This window comes from Macaca thibetana, chromosome 17 (genome assembly GCF_024542745.1).
Source record: "Macaca thibetana thibetana isolate TM-01 chromosome 17, ASM2454274v1, whole genome shotgun sequence".
NCBI classification, from domain to species: Eukaryota; Metazoa; Chordata; class Mammalia; order Primates; family Cercopithecidae; genus Macaca; species Macaca thibetana.
The window spans coordinates 5,986,177-6,004,157 of NC_065594.1; the positions used below are offsets into that span (position 1 = coordinate 5,986,177).

The 17,981-nt window shown below is 38.1% G+C and overlaps 1 protein-coding gene and 1 pseudogene across 6 annotated transcripts in view; both read left to right on the forward strand.

Annotated features, from left to right (window-relative positions):
- WASF3 (WASP family member 3) overlaps nt 1-17,981 on the forward strand; it is a 133,008-nt gene that overhangs the window by 10,050 nt on the left and 104,977 nt on the right. The gene's annotated exons all lie outside the window — the stretch shown is intronic.
- Nucleotides 11,449-17,116, forward strand: LOC126940752 (40S ribosomal protein S3a-like; annotated as a pseudogene).

Here is a 17,981-nt window from a genome sequence, read left to right on the forward strand (position 1 = left end):
GACTCTTGTTTTGGAGAACGTATTTTCTCTCTTTTCTGATGGGGCTCACATTGTAGTAGGGGAGAAAGCTAATAAACATGTTAAAAATAAATATATATATCTCTCCTCTCACTTGCTTTGCTTTCTTTACTATGCTTTCTTTGCTTTCTTTAGTATATAGCCTAGTGTGTATATGTGTGTGTATGTGTGTGTGTATATATATGTATGCATATATACATATGTGTGTGTGTGTATATATATATAGTAAGAAAGCAAAGCACGTAAAGAGAGAGTATCAGAGACTGCCATTTTTGATAAGGTGGTCAGGGAAACCTATGTGAGATAACATTTGAACAGAGATACAAACGAAAGTGAAGGAGTGAACCAGCTGAGCAGATATTTTGGGAATGAGCCTTATTTGGGGAGAAACAGAAAGTGCCCCCTTGAGGTACCTGAGTAGCAGCAGGGAGGGCAGTGTGAATAGGGGGTTGGCTAGGAGGATGCATAGTGACAGAGGTGTTAAAGGGCCAGATTGTGTAAGGCCGTGTAGACTGTGGTGCACTTTGGATTTTATTCTGAGTGAGATGAAAGACCATGGCAAAGTTTTGAGCAGGGAAATGATGTCATTTGAGTGAGATTGTAAGAGGATCACTAGGACTCTTGTGTAGAGGATAGATAGGGGACGAAGGTAGAAGGTGGGTGTCTGTGTGCTAGGTAGGCATTGCTAAGTGTCGTGGCTGTTGGATGAATCAGTGATTCCTGCCTCGAGGAGGTGTTAGTAGAATAGCAGAAGAAAGAGATCACTGTAATGCACTGCTGCTGACAGAGAAGCAAAAGGTGCCCTGGGATGGCATGGGAGGGATACCTGATCCAAACCAAAGGTGACACCTTGACCTGAGAACTTGGAGGGCGCTGATCAAGACTCTGATTATATATCAGGGCTCTGAGATTCTTGGAAGGACTACTTGCATGCAGGAATTTTCTCCACCTGTTAACCACGTGAGCAAGTACTCATCCAGAGATGAGTGGTTGGTGGCTTTTAGGTCGCATGACAGTTTCAACAATTGCAGTCTGGAGCATTGTGTTAGAGTGATGTTAAGGTGGTCTGGAGCATTGTGTTAGAGTGATGTTAAGGTGGTATCTCAGCTCAGCAGGATACACCACCACAGGAACTGAAGGGTGAAATATTTGCCATCTTTGCCAGAGAGCAGAACCAAAGTAATTTTGGTTTGGGAAAGTTAGTACCGTAGGACTGTAGAAAAGTCTCAGTAATTTGTCCGTGGAATGTATTGTAGAGTATTGCTACTTTCCCTGTATGCTTGGCAGTATGAATTAGTTGCACAATATACGTCTCAGTAATTAAGCAAATTGGTCTACTATCTGGAGTTATTGGATATGACCCAATTAAACTTTGGAGGATGTCTGTAAAAGTGATTTTATTTTTGGGATAGGTGATAGTAAGCTATTTTGGATAATTAGTTGAACAAATTGCTGCTGTTTTAAATTAGCGTAGAAGATGACATTCACCTTTCTGTTTTCTATAATGGGGTGTCTAGATCATTTAGAGAGAATTTTAGTTATTATAATATTGCTTTAAAAAGAAGTAGGGAGAGAAAATAAAATCACAATCATAGAGGGAAGTGTTTTTTTTTTTGCACTTTCTCTGCAACTGATAGAACAAAGGATATAGATGATTTGAACAATGCAATTAATAAAATTGCCTCAGTCTGTCTAGATGTTGTACCTAACTGCAGAATACACATTCTTTGCAAATAGACTAGACGGTATCTATCAGCTTGTTGGCAAAAGCAAGTTTGAATATATTTTAGAGGATTGAATTCAGAGTGTTCTATAAATTAAACTAAAATCAATAGCAAAAGGTAACTAGAAAACCTTTTCTAAGTATCCCATGATCAAAGAAGATACTACAGTGAGAATTAGAAAATTTTACAAAATATGTTGATTAGAATTAATATGAAAATACAGTATATAAAAATTTGTGGGGTGCAGCTAAAGTCATACTCAGAGGAAAGTTTATAGCCTTACATGCGTGTGTTAGGAAAGAAGAAAGCCTGAAAAATATTCAGTGATCTGAACATCAGTTTTAAGAAGTTAGAAAGGAACAGCATACTAAACCCAGAGGAAGTAGACATTAAACAAGGAGAAATTGATAGAATAGAAAATAAATATACAATAGAGAACATCTGCAGTACTAGTTCTATTGAAAAGATTGATGATATCTATCAATTTGGTGAGATTAATAAAAGATGAAAGGCACGAATTACCAATGTCAGCCATTAAAAAGCGAACATCCTAAAAGACCCTAGAGATTTTTAACAAGATGTTATTCACATTTATGCTTTATACATTTTATACATTTTAACTTTAGGTTAAATGGACAAGTTTTTCCTTAAATGTGATTTTGTTATTCATTTAAATTAGACCTTGATTGGCCGGGCATGGTGGCTCACACCTTTAATCCCAGCACTTTGGGAGGCCAAGGCCGGCGGATCACTTGAGGTCAGGAGTTTGAGACCAGCCTGGCCGACGTGGTGAAACCCCATCTGTACTAAAATTACAAAAAAATTAGCCGGGTGTGGTGGCGGGCGCCTGTAATCCCCGCTACTTGGGAGGCTGAGGCAGTAGAATCGCTGGAACCCAGAAGGCGGAGGTTGCAGTGAGCTGAGATCGTGCCATTGCACGCCAACCTGGGCGACAAGAGCAAAACTCTGTCTCAAAAAAACCAAAAAGTATACTTTGATCATTTGTTTTAGGATCCTTGTTGATTTGATTTTCTTTTTAACATAATCTAATACAAAACTACAGAAACCGTGTAGTTTCAGAGAAGTGTCACTCCCTCTCACATCCCTTTGACCATGTCCTTTCTCCTTCTTGTAAATAATCAACCTCACTTTTCCAGTTTAAGACAGTACATGTATGTTTTCTTATTTACCTTGTTTTCAAAAACAGGTGGCATACTGTATAAGTTCTGTTGCACTTTGCTTTTTTTCACTTAAAATATACTCTAGAAATTACTCTTCATCAGATTCCAGAGCTCTTCCTCATAATTTTATAGCTGTGTAGTGCTATTCACATAGTGTGAATATGATGCAGTTTGGTCACCAGTCTTCATGTGTTTGGACATTTAGGTAGCTCCCAATATTTTGCAATTATGGTACAAATAATGTGGCTATAAATAACTTTGTGTATATATTTTTATATTGCAGGAGGTTTGATTTGGGGATAAAGTCCTCAAAGTTGGATTTCTGGGTTGAAGGATAAATGTATGTGTAATCTTGTTAGGCACTGCTGAATTCCCCTCCATAGAGACTGTACCATTTTACATTACTCTGAGCAGTGTGTGAGTCCCCGTTTCTTTATAGCCTGCTAGTTAGAGTATATTGTGAAGCCTTCAAATTTTTGCCAATCTAATGGGTAAAAAATCTTTGTGTAGTTTAATTATATTTATTTCCTTTATTATGACTAAAGTTGAGCATCCTTTATGTTCAAGGGAAATTTTTATATTATTTTGAGAATTGTCTATTGCCTATTTTTTTTTTCTATAGAAGTTTTGCACCTTTTCTGTTCATTAAAAAAGATTTTTTTTTTTGGCCTTAGGAATAGTATTCCTTTGATATGTGTTACAGTATTTCTCCTAGTTTTGACTTTTCTGATTTTTTTCCCCATGCAAAATATTTTATTTTCATGTAGTCAGATTTATCAAGCTTTTCTTTAATTGAATTGGGCATGGGTTTTGAGTCAAGGTCATATTATTTGTAGAGGGATTCACCAGTATTTTATACTGGTGAAAGTACTTGAGTAGTTTTCATTTTTTGCATTTAGATTTATGATACACTGCAAGTTTATTCTGATATGTATGGTGTGAGGAATAGATCTGATTTTGTCTTCTTCCGACAAGTGATTGAGTTGTACCAACACCATTTATGAAGTTCATCTTTACCCGGTTGTTAGTGATGCCACCATTGCTGTATATTAGATTTCTGTATGTAGTTGGGTTTATTTTTGGGCGTTCCATTTCATTCTGTTGGTCTGTCTGTTCATATGCTGTTCACACAATTTTAATCATGAGGCTTTGTTTTAATATTTGGAAAGGGCATTTCTCCCTCTTAGCTCCTCCCTTGCAACATTTACTGAGCTGTTCTTTTGTGTTTGCTTTTCCACATGAACTTCAGCATCAATTTGTTTAGCTCCATTAAAAAGCTGTGTAATTTTTATTGGAATTGCTTTATATTTATAAATAAACTCTGACAACCTGGTGAAGTTGTGATGTCTTAGCCAAGAACAGTCAAATGTTCAAGTTTACTTTCATGTGCCTTTCAGGTGTGTATAAAGTTATAGATTTCTTTGTATAGGTTTTGAACATTTCTTATTGTTTATTCCTAAGTATTTTGTTGCTGTTATAAATGGAATTTTCTGTTCCATTTTGCATTCTAACTGGTTATTCTTTGTGTATGTGAAGACTCGTTTGTTTATATCTTGCTACCTTGCTGAATTCTTTAATTGTTTGAGTTAATTTTGTCATTGATTCCTGGAGTTTTTCAGGTTTACTAACATATCATCAACCAATAGAGAGTTGTTTTTCTTTTTTTGCCATTGTTTGTGCCTTTAATTGTTCTCTGTTGTCTAATTGCCTTGGTGAATACCTTCAGAAAAATGTTAAGTAATGGAAAAGGTAGTGGGCATTCGTTCCTGACCTTAATGGGAGTGTGTGTCGAATTTGCCCTAATGTTGGCACTTGCTGTCACCGTGTGTGTGTGCATGCATGCACATGCTCTTACCCCTAATTCATTCTTGTTCTGTCTTAAGTTGTGTTAAGAAAGTATGCATCTACTCCTATTTATTCTATATATATATTAGGAATGAATACTGAACTTTGTCAAGGGCTTTTTCAGCCTCCTATGGAGGCAATTGTATGACTTTCTTGTTAGACTTATGAATATGGTGAATTATATTACTAGATTTCCCAATCAGAATCATTTTTGCATTCCTGGTATAAACTCTTTTTTTTAAGATGGAGTTTCGCTCTGTCGCCCAGGCTGGAGTACAGTGGCGTGATCTTGGCTCGCTGCAACCTCGGCCTCCCAGTTTCAAGTGATTCTCCTGCCTCAGTCTCCTGAATAGCTGAGACTATAGGCATGTACCACCATGCCTGGCTAATTATTGTATTTTTAGTAGAGATGGGGTTTCATCATGTTGGCCAGGCTGATCATGAACTCCTGACCTCAAGTGATCCACCTGCCTCAGCCTCCCAAAGTGCTGAGATTACAGGTGCGAGCCACCACTCCTGGCCTGGTACAAACTCTTAATGTGGTGTTGGAGTCTGTTAATATTTTATTTCAGAATTTGGCATTAATATTCATATGTGATATTGGTTTGTAATGTTCCTAGTTTGTGTGATCACAGGTTCAGTTATTAATATTACACTTGATTTATAAAAAAGGATTTGGGAATATTTTTTCATGTTTTGAAAAATTGATGTAATATTGGGATTATCTGGTTTGTATAGGTTTGATAGACTTGCCTTTTGATATCATCTGGGTTTTTTGGGGGAGGGTAGTGTGATAACTTTTCTTCAGTTCTTCTATGGTTCTGGATATTAGCCCTTTGTCAGAGGAGTAGATTGCAAAACTTTTCTACCATTCTGTAGGTTGCCTGTTCACTCTGATGGTAGTTTCTTTTGCTGTGCAGAAGCTCTTTAGTTTAATTAGATCCCATTTGTCAATTTTGACTTTTGTTGCCATTGCTTTTGGTGTTTTAGACATGAAGTCCTTGCCCATGCCTGTGTCCTGAATGGTATTGCCTAGGTTTTCTTCTAGGGTTTTTATGGTTTTAGGTCTAACATTTAAGTCTCTAATCCATCTTGAATTAATTTTTGTATAAGGTATAAGGAAGGGATCCAGTTTCAGCTTTCTACATATGGCTAGCCAGTTTTCCCAGCACCATTTATTAAATAGGGAATCCTTTCCCCATTTCTTGTTTTTGTCAGATTTGTCAAAGATCAGATGGTTGTAGATGTGTGGTATTATTTCTGAGGGCTCTGTTCTGTTCCATTGGTCTATATCTCTGTTTTGGTAAAAGTATCATGCTGTTTTGGTTACTGTAGCCTTGTAGTATAGTTTGAAGTCAGGTAGCATGGTGCCTCCCAGCTTTGTTCTTTTGGCTTAGGATTGTCTTGGCAATGCGGGCTCTTTTTTGGTTCCATATGAACTTTAAAGTAGTTTTTTCTAATTTTGTGAAGAAAGTCATTGGTAGCTTAATGGGGATGGCATTAAATCTGTAAAATTACCTTGGGCAGTATGGCCATTTTCACGATATTGATTCTTCCTATCCATGAGCATGGAATGTTCTTCTATTCGTTTGTGTCCTCTTTTATTTCATTGAGCAGTGGTTTGTAGTTCTGCATGAAGAGGTCCTTCACATCCCTTGTAAGTTGGATTCCTAGGTATTTTATTCCCTTTGAAGCAGTTGTGAATAGGAGTTCATTCATGATTTGACTCTCTGTTTGTCTGTTATTGGTGTAAGAATACTTGTGATTTTTGCACATTGATTTTGTATCCTGAGACTTTGCTGAAGTTGCTTATCAGCTTAAGGAGATTTTGGGCTGAGACGATGGGGTTTTCTAAATACATATCATGTCATCTGGAAACAGGGACAATTTGACTTCTTCTTTTCCTAATTGAATACCCTTTAATTGTTTCTCTTGCCTGATTGCCCTAGCCAGAACTTGCAACACTATGTTGAATAGGAGTGGTGAGAGAGGACATCCCTGTCTTGTGCCAGTTTTCAAGGGGAATGCTTCCAGTTTTTGCCCATTCACTATGATATTGGCTGTGGGTTTGTCATAAATAGCTATTATTTTTTTGAGATATGTCCCATCAATACCGAATTTATTGAGAGTTTTTAGCATGAAGGGCTGTTGAATTTTGTCAAAGGCCTTTTTTGCATCTATTAAGGTAATCATGTGGTTTTTGTCTTTGGTTCTGTTTATATGATGGATTATGTTTATTGATTTGCGTACATTGAACCAGCCTTGCATCCCAGGGATGAAGCCGACTTGATCATGGTGGATAAGCTTTTTGATGTGCTGCTGGATTTGGTTTGCCAGTATTTTATTGGGGATTTTTGCATCGATGTTTATCAGGGATATTGGTCTAAAATTCTCTTTTTTTGTTGTGTCTCTGCTAGGCTTTGGTATCAGGATGATGCTGGCCTCATAAAATGAGTTAGGGAGGATTCCCTCTTTTTCTATTGATTAGAATAGTTTCAGAAGGAATGGTACCAGCTCCTCCTTGTACCTCTGGTAGAATTTGGCTGTGAATCTCTCTGGTCCTGGACTTTTTTTGGTTGGTAGGCTGTTAATTATTGCCTTAATTTCAGAGCCTATTATTGGTCTATTCAGGGATTCAGCTTCTTCCTGGTTTAGTCTTGGGAGAGTGTATGTGTCTAGGAATTTCTCCATTTCTTCTAAGCTTTCTAGTTTATTTGCGTAGAGGTGTTTATAGTATTCTCTGATGGTAGTTTGTATTTCTTTGGGGTCGGTGGTGATATCCCCTTTATCATTTTTTATTGCATCTATTTGATTCTTCTCTCTTTTCTTCTTTATTAGTCTTGCTAGCGGTCTATCAATTTTGTTGATGTTTTCAAAAAAACCAGCTCCTGGATTCATTTATTTTTTGAAGGGTGTTTTGTATGTCTCTCTCCTTCAGTTCTGCTCTGATCTTAGTTTTCTCTTACCTTCTGCTAGCTTTTGCATGTGTTTGCTCTTGCTTCTCTAGTTTTTTAAATTGTGATGTTAGGGTGTCAATTTTAGATCCTTCCTGCTTTCTCTTGTGGGCATTTAAATTTCCCTCTACACACTGCTTTAAATGTGTCCCAGAGGTTCTGGTATGTTGTATCTTTGTTCTCACTGGTTTCAAAGAACATCTTTATTTCTGCCTTCATTTCGTTATGTACCCAGTAGTTACTCAGGAGCAGGTTGTTCAGTTTCCATGTAGTTGAGTGGTTTTGTTTGAGTTTCTTAATCCTGAGTTCTAGTTTGACGGCACTGTGGTCTGAGAGACAGTTTGTTATAATTTCTGTTCTTTTACATTTGTGAGCAGTGCTTTACTTCCAACTATGTGGTCAATTTTGGAATAAGTGTGATGTGGTGCTGAAAAGAATGTATATTCTGTTGATTTGGGGTGGAGAGTTCTGTAGATGTCTATTAGGTCCTCTTGGTGCAGAGTTGAGTTCAATTCCTGGATATCCTTGTTAACTTTCTGTCTCGTTGATCTGTCTAATGTTGACAGTGGGGTGTTAAAGTCTCCCATTATTAATGTGTGGGAGTCTAAGACTCTTTGTAAGTCTCTAAGGACTTGCTTTATGAATCTGGGTGCTCCTGTATTGGGTGCATATATATTTAGGATAGTTAACTCTTCTTGTTGAATTGATCCCTTTACTTATGTAATGGCCCTCTTTGTCTCTTTTGATCTTTGTTGGTTTAAAGTCTATTTTATCAGAGACTAGGATTGCAACCCCTGCCTTTTTTCGTTATCCATTTGCTTGGTAGATCTTCCTCCATCCCTTTATTTTGAGCCTATGGGTGTCTCTGCACATGAGATGGGTCTCCTGAATACAGCACACTGATGGGTCTTGACTCTTTATCCAATTTGCTAGTCTGTGTCTTTTAATTGGAGCATTTAGCTCATTTACATTTAAGGTTAATGTTGTTATGTTTGAACTTGATCCTGTCATTATGATGTTAGCTGGTTATTTTGCTCGTTAGTTGATGCAGTTTCTTCCTAGCATTGATGGTCTTTACATTTTGGCATGTTTTTGCAGTGGCTAGTACCGGTTGTTCCTTTCCATGTTTAGTGTTTCCTTCAGGAGCTCTTGTAGGGCAGGCCTGGTGATGACAAAATCTCTCAGCATTTGCTTCTCTGTAAAGGATTTTATTTCTCCTTCACTTATGAAACTTAGTTTAGCTGGATATGAAATTCTGGGTTGAAAATTCTTTAAGAATGTTGAATATTGGTCCCCACTCTCTTCTGGCTTGTAGAGTTTCTGTTGAGCGATCTGCTGTTAGTCTGATGGGCTTCCCTTTGTGGGTAACCCGACCTTTCTCTCTGGCTGCCCCTAAGATTTTTTCCTTCATTTCAACTTCGGTGAATCTGACAATTATGTGTCTTGGAGTTGCTCTTCTCGAGGAGTATCTTTGTGGCATTCTCTGTATTTCTTGAATTTGAATGTTGGCCTGCCTTGCTAGGTTGGGGAAATTCTCCTGGATAATATCCTGCAGAGTGTTTTCCAACTTGATTCCATTCTCCCCATCACTTTCAGGTACACCAATCAGATGTAGATTTGGTCTTTTCACATAGTCCCATATTTCTTGGAGGCTTTGTCCATTTCTTTTTACTCTTTTTTTCTCTAAACTTCTCGCTTCATTTCATTCATTTGATCTTCAATCACTGATACCCTGTCTTCCAGTTGATCGAATTGGTTACTGAAGCTTGTGCATTTGTCACGTAGTTTGCGTGTCATGGTTTTCAGCTCTGTCAGGTCATTTAAGGACTTCTCTACATTGGTTATTCTAGTTAGCCATGCGTCAAATCTTTTTTCAAGGTTTTTAGCTTCTTTGCAGTGGGTTCGAACTTCCTCCTTTAGCTCGGAGAAGTTTGATCATCTGAAGTCTTCTTGTCTCAACTCGTCAAAGTCATTCTCCGTTCAGCTTTGTTCCATTGCTGGTGAAGAGCTGTGTTCCTTTGGAGGGGGAGAGGCGCTCTGATGTTTAGATTTTTCAGCTTTTCTGCACTGCTTTTCCCCCATCTTTGTGGTTTTATCTACCTTTGGTCTTTGATCATGGTGACGTACAGATGGGGTTTTGGTGTGGATGTCCTTTCTGTTTGTTAGTTTTCCTCCTAACAGTCAGGACCCTCAGCTGCAGGTCTATTGGAATTTGCTTGAGGTCCACTCCAGACCCTGTTTGCCTGGGTATCAGCAGCGGAAGCTGCAGAAGAGTGAATATTGCTGAACAGCAAATGTTGCTGCCTTATCATTCCTCTGGAAGCTTCGTCTCAGAGGTGTGAGGTGGGGTGTCTCCCAATTAGGCTACTCGAGGGTCAGGGACCCACTTGAGCAGGTAGTCTGTCCATTCTCAGATCTCAAATTCTGTGCTGGAAGAACCACTACTCTCTTCAAAGCTGTTAGACAGGGACATTTAAATCTGCAGAGGTTTCTGTTGCCTTTTGTTTGGCTATGCCCTGTCCCCAGAGGTGGAGTCTACAGAGGCAGGCAGGCCTCCTTGAGCCATGTGGGCTCCACTCAGTTCAAGCTTCCCACTGCTTTGTTTATCTACTCAAGCCTCAGCAATGGTGGGCGCCCCTCCCCCAGCCCACTGCAGCCTTGCAATTCCATCTCAGACTGCTGTGCTAGCAATGAGGGAGGCTCCATGGGCGTGGGACCCTCTGAGCCAGGCATGGGATATAATCTGCTGGTGTGCCGTTTGCTAAGACCCTTGGTAAAGCGCAGTATTTGGGTGGGAGTGACCCGATTTTCCAGGTGTTGTGTGTCACGGTTTCCCTTGGCTAGGAAAGGGAATTCCCTTCCCCCTTGCGCTTCCTGGGTGAGGCCTCGCCCTGCTTCGGCTTTCACGCGGTGGGCTGCACACACTGTCCTGCACCCACTGTCTGAAATACCCCAGTGAGATGAACCCAGTACCTCAGTTAGAAATGCAGAAATCACCTGTCTTCTGTGTCGTTCACACTGGGAGCTGGAGGCTGGAGCTGTTCCTATGCGGCCATCTTGAAAAGCTCCTCTAGTTTTGTTTTTGCACTGTGATCAGAGGATATGTTTTGCGGTATTTCCATTTTATGAATATAGTAATGATTTCTTTGTGCCTTAATGTATAACTTTCTGTGAATGTTCAAGAAGCTATATTCTCTGTTACCAGAGTGTAGTGCTGTCTCTCTATATATACAGAAAAACTGCTTTGTTGGTTATATTGTTGAAATCGTGTATATCCTTTTTTTCCTATGCTCTGCTTTGTATCAAGTACTGTGTTTTATTTATGGTGTGTTTTTATTTATTTACTCTTGGATCAGCCATAATTTATTTAGTTTATAGAGATTAATAATGTATTCTGCATTGTGAAATTAACTTTTAGTATTTAAAAGTAGTTAGGTCTGTTCAGATAACTTTTGTCGGTTTTTTTTTTTTTTTTTTTGTCTGATTATTTTTATTTACCCGGCAATTTTTGTTCCTTTATTTTTAGCCTTTTTGCATCACTGTATTTTAAGTATGTCTCTTACATACAGCATAGTCTTTGCTTTCTAAGCAAATTTGAAAATATCTTTCTTTTAATAAGCAAGTTAAACTCATTCGTATTGTTATAACTGATAACTGATATGTTTGTTCTCAATTCTGTCATTGTGTTAAATTACTGTCTATATTTTGGTATATTTATTCATTTATTATTGGATGTGTTTTTCTTAATTTTAAAAATTCTTTTGGAATCAGGAAGGTGGGACTAAGTTTTTCTTCTAATAGTACCATTGAATTAGTACCTTTTGTAGTACCTTAACCCCTTCTTACTTTTAACCTATCTTTTTACCGTCTTGTATGCTACTTTTAAAAGGCATCTTTTGCTTCTCATCTGTTCACCATACAATCATTTATGATTTTATGTTTTTTTTTCTTTCCTTTTTCCTCTTCCCTTTCCTCCCATTATTTCAGTTGCATTTTCAAATTTTTTCAGGACATATACAGTTTATCGTTTTCCTGTCTTGTTTTTATTCTTAGTTCTACAATTAAATACATAAAATGCTCACTTTGTGACCAGTCCTTTTGCTTAAGGTTTCTTTAGTCATCTCTTGTTTAGATGGAGCTCAAGCCCGGATGTTCCATTGAATGTAATGGATCAGTGTCTCTCCTTTGCATCTAGAATTTTATTAGTTGTATACCGTTCTTGGCGGAGTTGAGAACATAGTCAGATCATTTTCTGCACCTATGGTCCAGATAATGAACCTGGGTTGAGAAAGGGATTAGAACCCTCAGGAAAGATACATGTGTAAGTATTTTGTGAGTTCTTGCTTGTTCAGAGTTTTTTTTTTTTTTTATTAGCCTCATTAGTTGAAAGACAGGTTGGCTTGATATACAATCCTTTTTATTTAGCATCTTTTCTTATTTTTAATATTTATTTATTTGAGACAGAGTCTCACCCTTAGGCTTCTCAAGAATGATTTTCTGCTAGTCTTGCTTTGTATGTTGCTTTGCTAAGTCTGATGCCAGGCTGATTCATTCTCTGATATCATTCTCTGATATCTTTTAGCATGGAAGCCTCAAAGATATCTTTCATATGCTTAAAGTCTAATAGTTTACTAGGTTACATTTTTGGGGTAGTTTGTTCTTGGTCACTTTTCACCAGTTGGCTCTTAAAATGTGTAGATTCAGGTCTTTTATTTTCAGGAAGTTTTCTTGGAGTATTATTTTAAATATTCTGTTTTAGTGTTTTGAATATCTTCTTCCAGAGTTTGATGTATATGTATCTTGGAGGTATATGTATTTCTAATTATATGAATGTTTGACCTTGTTTGCCTAATTTCTGTTTTATTCACTTCAACTTTGACCCTTCATACTTCTTTTTAAATTTCACTTTCTTATGGTTGTTTTTCTACTTTTCCTCAATGCCCTTTGTAAAATTTTCATTTGAATCTATTATTCTCCCTTGGACATCTTAATTCCTTCTGTACTATGACTTTTTCTTTTGTTTCTTTCCTGAGTTCAAGTCACTCCTTTGTTTCATTACTTTCTTTCTTTTTTTTTTTTTTTCCTTTTCTGTTTTTACTCTTGGGGTCTTGAACTGTAAGAGGTCCTGAAACATAAATTTGAGAATTGTTGCCCCATACAGTAGTGGTTTACGTGGGGAATTTCAGAAGTACTGATGCCTTTGACCTAGTCTCAGAAATTGCGATGGTCTGAAGTGGCACATGGGCTTTGAAAATTTTAAATGATAGCCAGGAGACTGTAATGTTTGGGAACTTCACTGAGATATAGTTTGGATTGTGGTACATCATGTGCTTATGTAACTTATGTACTTACTATCTTGAAAGAGGTCTAAGTCAGTGGTTCCCAAGTTTTCAGAAAAGAGTCATCTGAAGATCATATTCATTTTTCATAGTTTGTCGCTAGTATGTAGAAATACAGTTAACTTTAAAAATAACTTTATTGTGGAACAATAATAGACTCATCGGAAATGCAAAAGTAGTGCACAGAGGTTCTATGTATTCTTTACCCAGCTTCCTCCAGTGGTAACATCCTACATAACTAACTACAGTATACTATCAGAACAGCCCTTTTGGCTCTCTGAGCAGCACCATGGTGGTTAGCAAGAACAAGCGCCTTATGAAAGGAGGCAAAAAGGGAGCCAAGAAGAAAATGGTTGATGCATTTTCTAAGAAAGATTGGTATGATGTGAAAGCACCTGCTATGTTCAATATAAGGAATATTGGGAAGACGCTAGTCACCAGGACCCAAGGAATCAAAATTGCATCTGATGACCTCAAGGATTGTGTGTTTGAAGTGAGTTTTGCTGATTTGCAGAATGATGAGATTGCATTTAGAAAATTCAAGCTGATTACTGAAGATGTTCAGGGCAGAAACTTCCTAACTTCCATGGCATGGATCTTACCCATGACAAAATGTGTTCCATGGTCAAAAAATGGCAGACAATGATTGAAGCGCGTGTTGATGTCAGGACTACCGATGGTTACTTGCTTTGTCTGTTCTATGTTGGTTTTCCTAAAAAAAGTAACAATCAGATATGGAAGACCTCTTATGCTCAGCACCAACAGGTCTGCCAAATCCTGAAGAAAATGATGAAAGTTAAGACCTGGGAGGTGCAGAAAAAGGACTTGAAAGAAGTAGTCAATAAATTGATTCCAGACAGCATTGGAAAAGACATAGAAAAGGCTTGCCAATCTGTCCTCTCCATGATGTCTTCGTTAGAAAAGTAAAAATGCTGAAGAAGCCCAAGTTTGAATTGGGAAAACTCAAGGAGCGTCACGGTGAAGGCAGGAGTTCTGGAAAAGCCACTGGGAGCAAGACAGGTGCTAAAGTTGAATGAGCTGATGGATATGAACCACCAGTCCAATGATCTGTTTAAAGTTCAGACTTATAATAATGGCAAGTAAAGAGTCCTAGTTGTGAACAACAACAACAACAAAAATCAAAAACAGGAAATTGACATTGGTACAATCTGTAGACCTTATTCAGATTTCACTAGTTTATACATGCACTCAGTTGTGTGTTCTGTGCAATTTAATCATATGTATAGGTTCGTGTAATCACTACCACATCAAGTTACAGAAGTGTTCCATCAGCACAGAGGAACTCCCTTAGGTTTCCTCTTTGTAGTCACTGCAGTTGATTTCTTTATATTAATTTGTGTCATGTGACTTTGTTGAATTTGTCTTTTAATTCTAGTAGTTTTATTGTGGATTCCTTAGACTTTTGTATGTATAGGATCATAAAATGTGTAATCATGAAATTGACTAGCAAGACAATTTTACCTCTTTTCCAATCTAGATACTTTCTCCTCCTTTCCCCGCTTCTTTTCTTTCCTCCTGTCTTATTGCACTGGATAGAATTTCCTTTACAATATTGCATAGAAATTATAAGATTAGATATTCCTCCCTTGTTCCTGATTTCAGGGGGAAAGCATTCAGTCCTTCAGCATTAAGCGTGATGTTAGTTGTTTTCTTGTAGACGACTTCTCAGGTTGAGGAAGTTTTATTCTAAGTCTAGGAGTTTTTAATCACTGTGATAAGTTTAATATAGTTGCTACCTTAGCATCCATTTTAGGCCTAACATAAATTGTTTGTAACTCAGTCATGTCCTGTCACCTTTGGCCTACTTAGAACCTACCCTCCCTGTGGTTGTTTGCAGTATGGCCTAATTGTGCCTCATCTCACTGACCCAAAATGCAACACGCCATGAGCTGCCAACCACAGTAAAACCTAATGGTCATCCTCAGAGTCATGTGAATAAGTTCCCATTCACATTTGTTTTCTTTAACTGATTCACAACCCTTGAGGGAAAGCATAGGGAATAATGTCCCTCAACAAAGGTGTAGTTCCACAGTTCTTTCTCCCTCTCCCTCCTGCTCCTTCCCTGTCCTGTCTCAGGACCTCCTGTCTATCTCTGTTTGGCACTCTAACCTCTCTGGGACCTATGAGTAATAAACTTCTTTTGTTTCATGTATTTTACTTTAGCTTTCTCATTGTGTCTCCGTTGACACGTATATGCTGTATTGTTCTTGATATCATTTAACATCTTTTCTTTAACAAATCAATAATCATGAATGGATATTGGATTTTGGGAAATGCTTTTTCTATTGAGATGATCATATGATTTTGTCCTTTATGATAGTAGTTATTATATTGATTTTTGGAGATTAAGCCAACCTTATATTCTTGGGATACATTTCCTTTTTTTTTTCTTTCTTTTTTCTTTTTTTGAGACAGGGTCTAGCTCTGTCGCCCAGGCTAGAGTGCCATGGTGCAATCATAGCTCACTGTAACCCCAAACTCTGGGCTCAGGTAAGCCTCCCACCTCAGTCTCCTGAGTGGCTTGGACTACTGGTGTGTGCCACTAGGACCGGCTAATTTTTTAAGGTTTTTTTAGAGATAGAGTCTCACTATGCTGCTAAGGCTGGTCTTGAATCCTGGCTTCAAGTGATCCTCTTGCCTTAAGGAGAGAGAGAGAGAGAAACTAGATTAAAATACGAAAGTAAATAAAATATCCAAGCCTAGAGAAGGGGAAAGATAGTGATGACTATTATTAACAAATTAATTATAGTAAGTATTTTTTGCTTATCATTAGTTAATTTTGGATAGCAGACAAATACATTCAAATATTTTAATAGTCTATGAAATATATAGGTGGGTAGTCTGGTTCTAGACACATGTTAAATTGAAGTGCCAAGGATAGGAAGTAAGGTTGAAAGTAGTGGCATTCTTTTACTGAAGAGACGTTTACTTTTTGGGTTGTTTTGCAGATATAATGGTATCTCACGTAGATTGTGTCACTTTGCCTAGTTTACTATTTCATTTTTGGTTTGTTTCAGTGGATTCCTGAAAGAGAAAAAAGAAACAACATGATTCTCTGTGTAACAGCCCCCCGGACCCCCTCATCCAGTGTTCAGCTCATGGTATAGACCCTTGTGTTTACCCTTTTTTTAAAACCAGAGGATGGCGCTCCTGGTGTTTAGTGTGAGCACTGAATATGCTTGGTCATCAGAAATGAATGAACTGGCAAGGGAAATGAATAAATGAGCTCAGAAAAAGCAAAACTGAATCATGCTGAAGATGCTTTCTAGGATGATGGTATTTCTGAAACCTTAAATCAAGCTTGTCCAACCCGTGGCCCACGGGCTGCATGTGGCCCAGAATGGCTTTGAATGCAGCCCAACACAAATTTGTAAATTTTCTTAGAACATTACGAGATTTTTTTTTGAGATTTATTTATTATTTACTTATTTTTAGCTCATCATCTATCGTTAGTGTATTTTATGTGTGGCCCGAGACAATTCTTCTTCTTCCAGTGTGGCCCAGGGAAGCCAAAAGATTGGACACCCCCACCTTAGATACTGAAAATTAGAGGTGCCTGCATTTCCAGTAATTAAGACAGTTCTTACTGTGCATGTTTTGCTTTCCATTATCTTTCATTAAAAAAATCTGCAACGTTTACCTTTTAGAGTATTAGGATAGAATCTTTTGAATACATCCAAAAGTTGGCTTTTGTGGTTTTCTTTTGTCAGAAGTGCTGTAGAATAATATAACTTAAAACACATGCAGTTTTCTGCTTCTCTCAAGATGTTCAGTTCTTTTTCAGAAACACCTGAATCTCAGTGAACGGTGCTAAACTTTCCATGGGCTTTGTCTAAAACTCGACAAGCATTGATTAATATTTCTTTTTGTAGGTACAATTAGCATTCAAATATTATTCCTGAAGTATTGGTTTTCATATGTTATTTTTTTTGTTGCTTGTTGATATTTTTGTTTTATTTTGGGGGCTGCCTAATTCTCAGGTCAAATTATTTATGGTAGTTTTGAAATTTCTTTTTTCTTTTCTTTTTTTTTTTTTTTTTTTTGGTATGGAGTTTTTGCCTTGTTGCCCAGGCTGGAGTGCAGTGGCACGATCTCAGCTCACTGCAACCTCCACCTCCTGGGTCCAAGCGATCCTCCTGCCTCAGCCTCCCAAGTAGCTGGGATTACAGGCATGTGTTACCATACCCGGCTAATTTTGTATTTTTAGAAGAGATGGGGTTTCTCCTTGTTGGTCAGGTTGGTCTTGAACTCCTGACCTCAGGTGATCAACCTGCCTCGGCCTCCCAAAGTGTTGGAATTACCTGCGTGAGCCACCGCACCTGGCATAAATTTCTTTCTTTTTTTTTTTTTAAGGCAAGGTCACACTCCTGTCACCCAGGCTGGAATGCAGTGGTACAATCTTGGCTCACTGCAAGCTTGACTTCTGGGCTCAGTTGATCCCCCCACCTCAGCCTCCCGAGTAGCTGGGATTACGGGCATGTACCACCATGCCTGGCTAATTTTTTGTATTTTTAGAAGAGATGGGGTTTCACCATGTTGCCCAGGCTGGTCTTGAACTCCTGAGCTCAAATAATCTGCCTGTCTTGGCCTCCCAGAGTGCTGGGATTACAGGTGTGAGCCACTATACCTGGTCAAATTTCTTTTTTTAAAGATTATTTTGAAAGTATTGGTTGTGATAAAATAAGGAAACCATATGTGAATGGATGGAATGTGGTTTCTTTTCCTAAGTTGAATAGAATTTGATTAATCTGGCTATCCTCAGAAGATTTTGCAAGTTTCATTTAAATTTAAGTTAACAGAATTTCTGAAGTGACTCACACCTGTAATCCCAGCACTTTGGGAGGCCAAGGGGGGCAGATTGCCTGAGCTCAGGAGTTCGAGACCAGCCCGGGCAACACA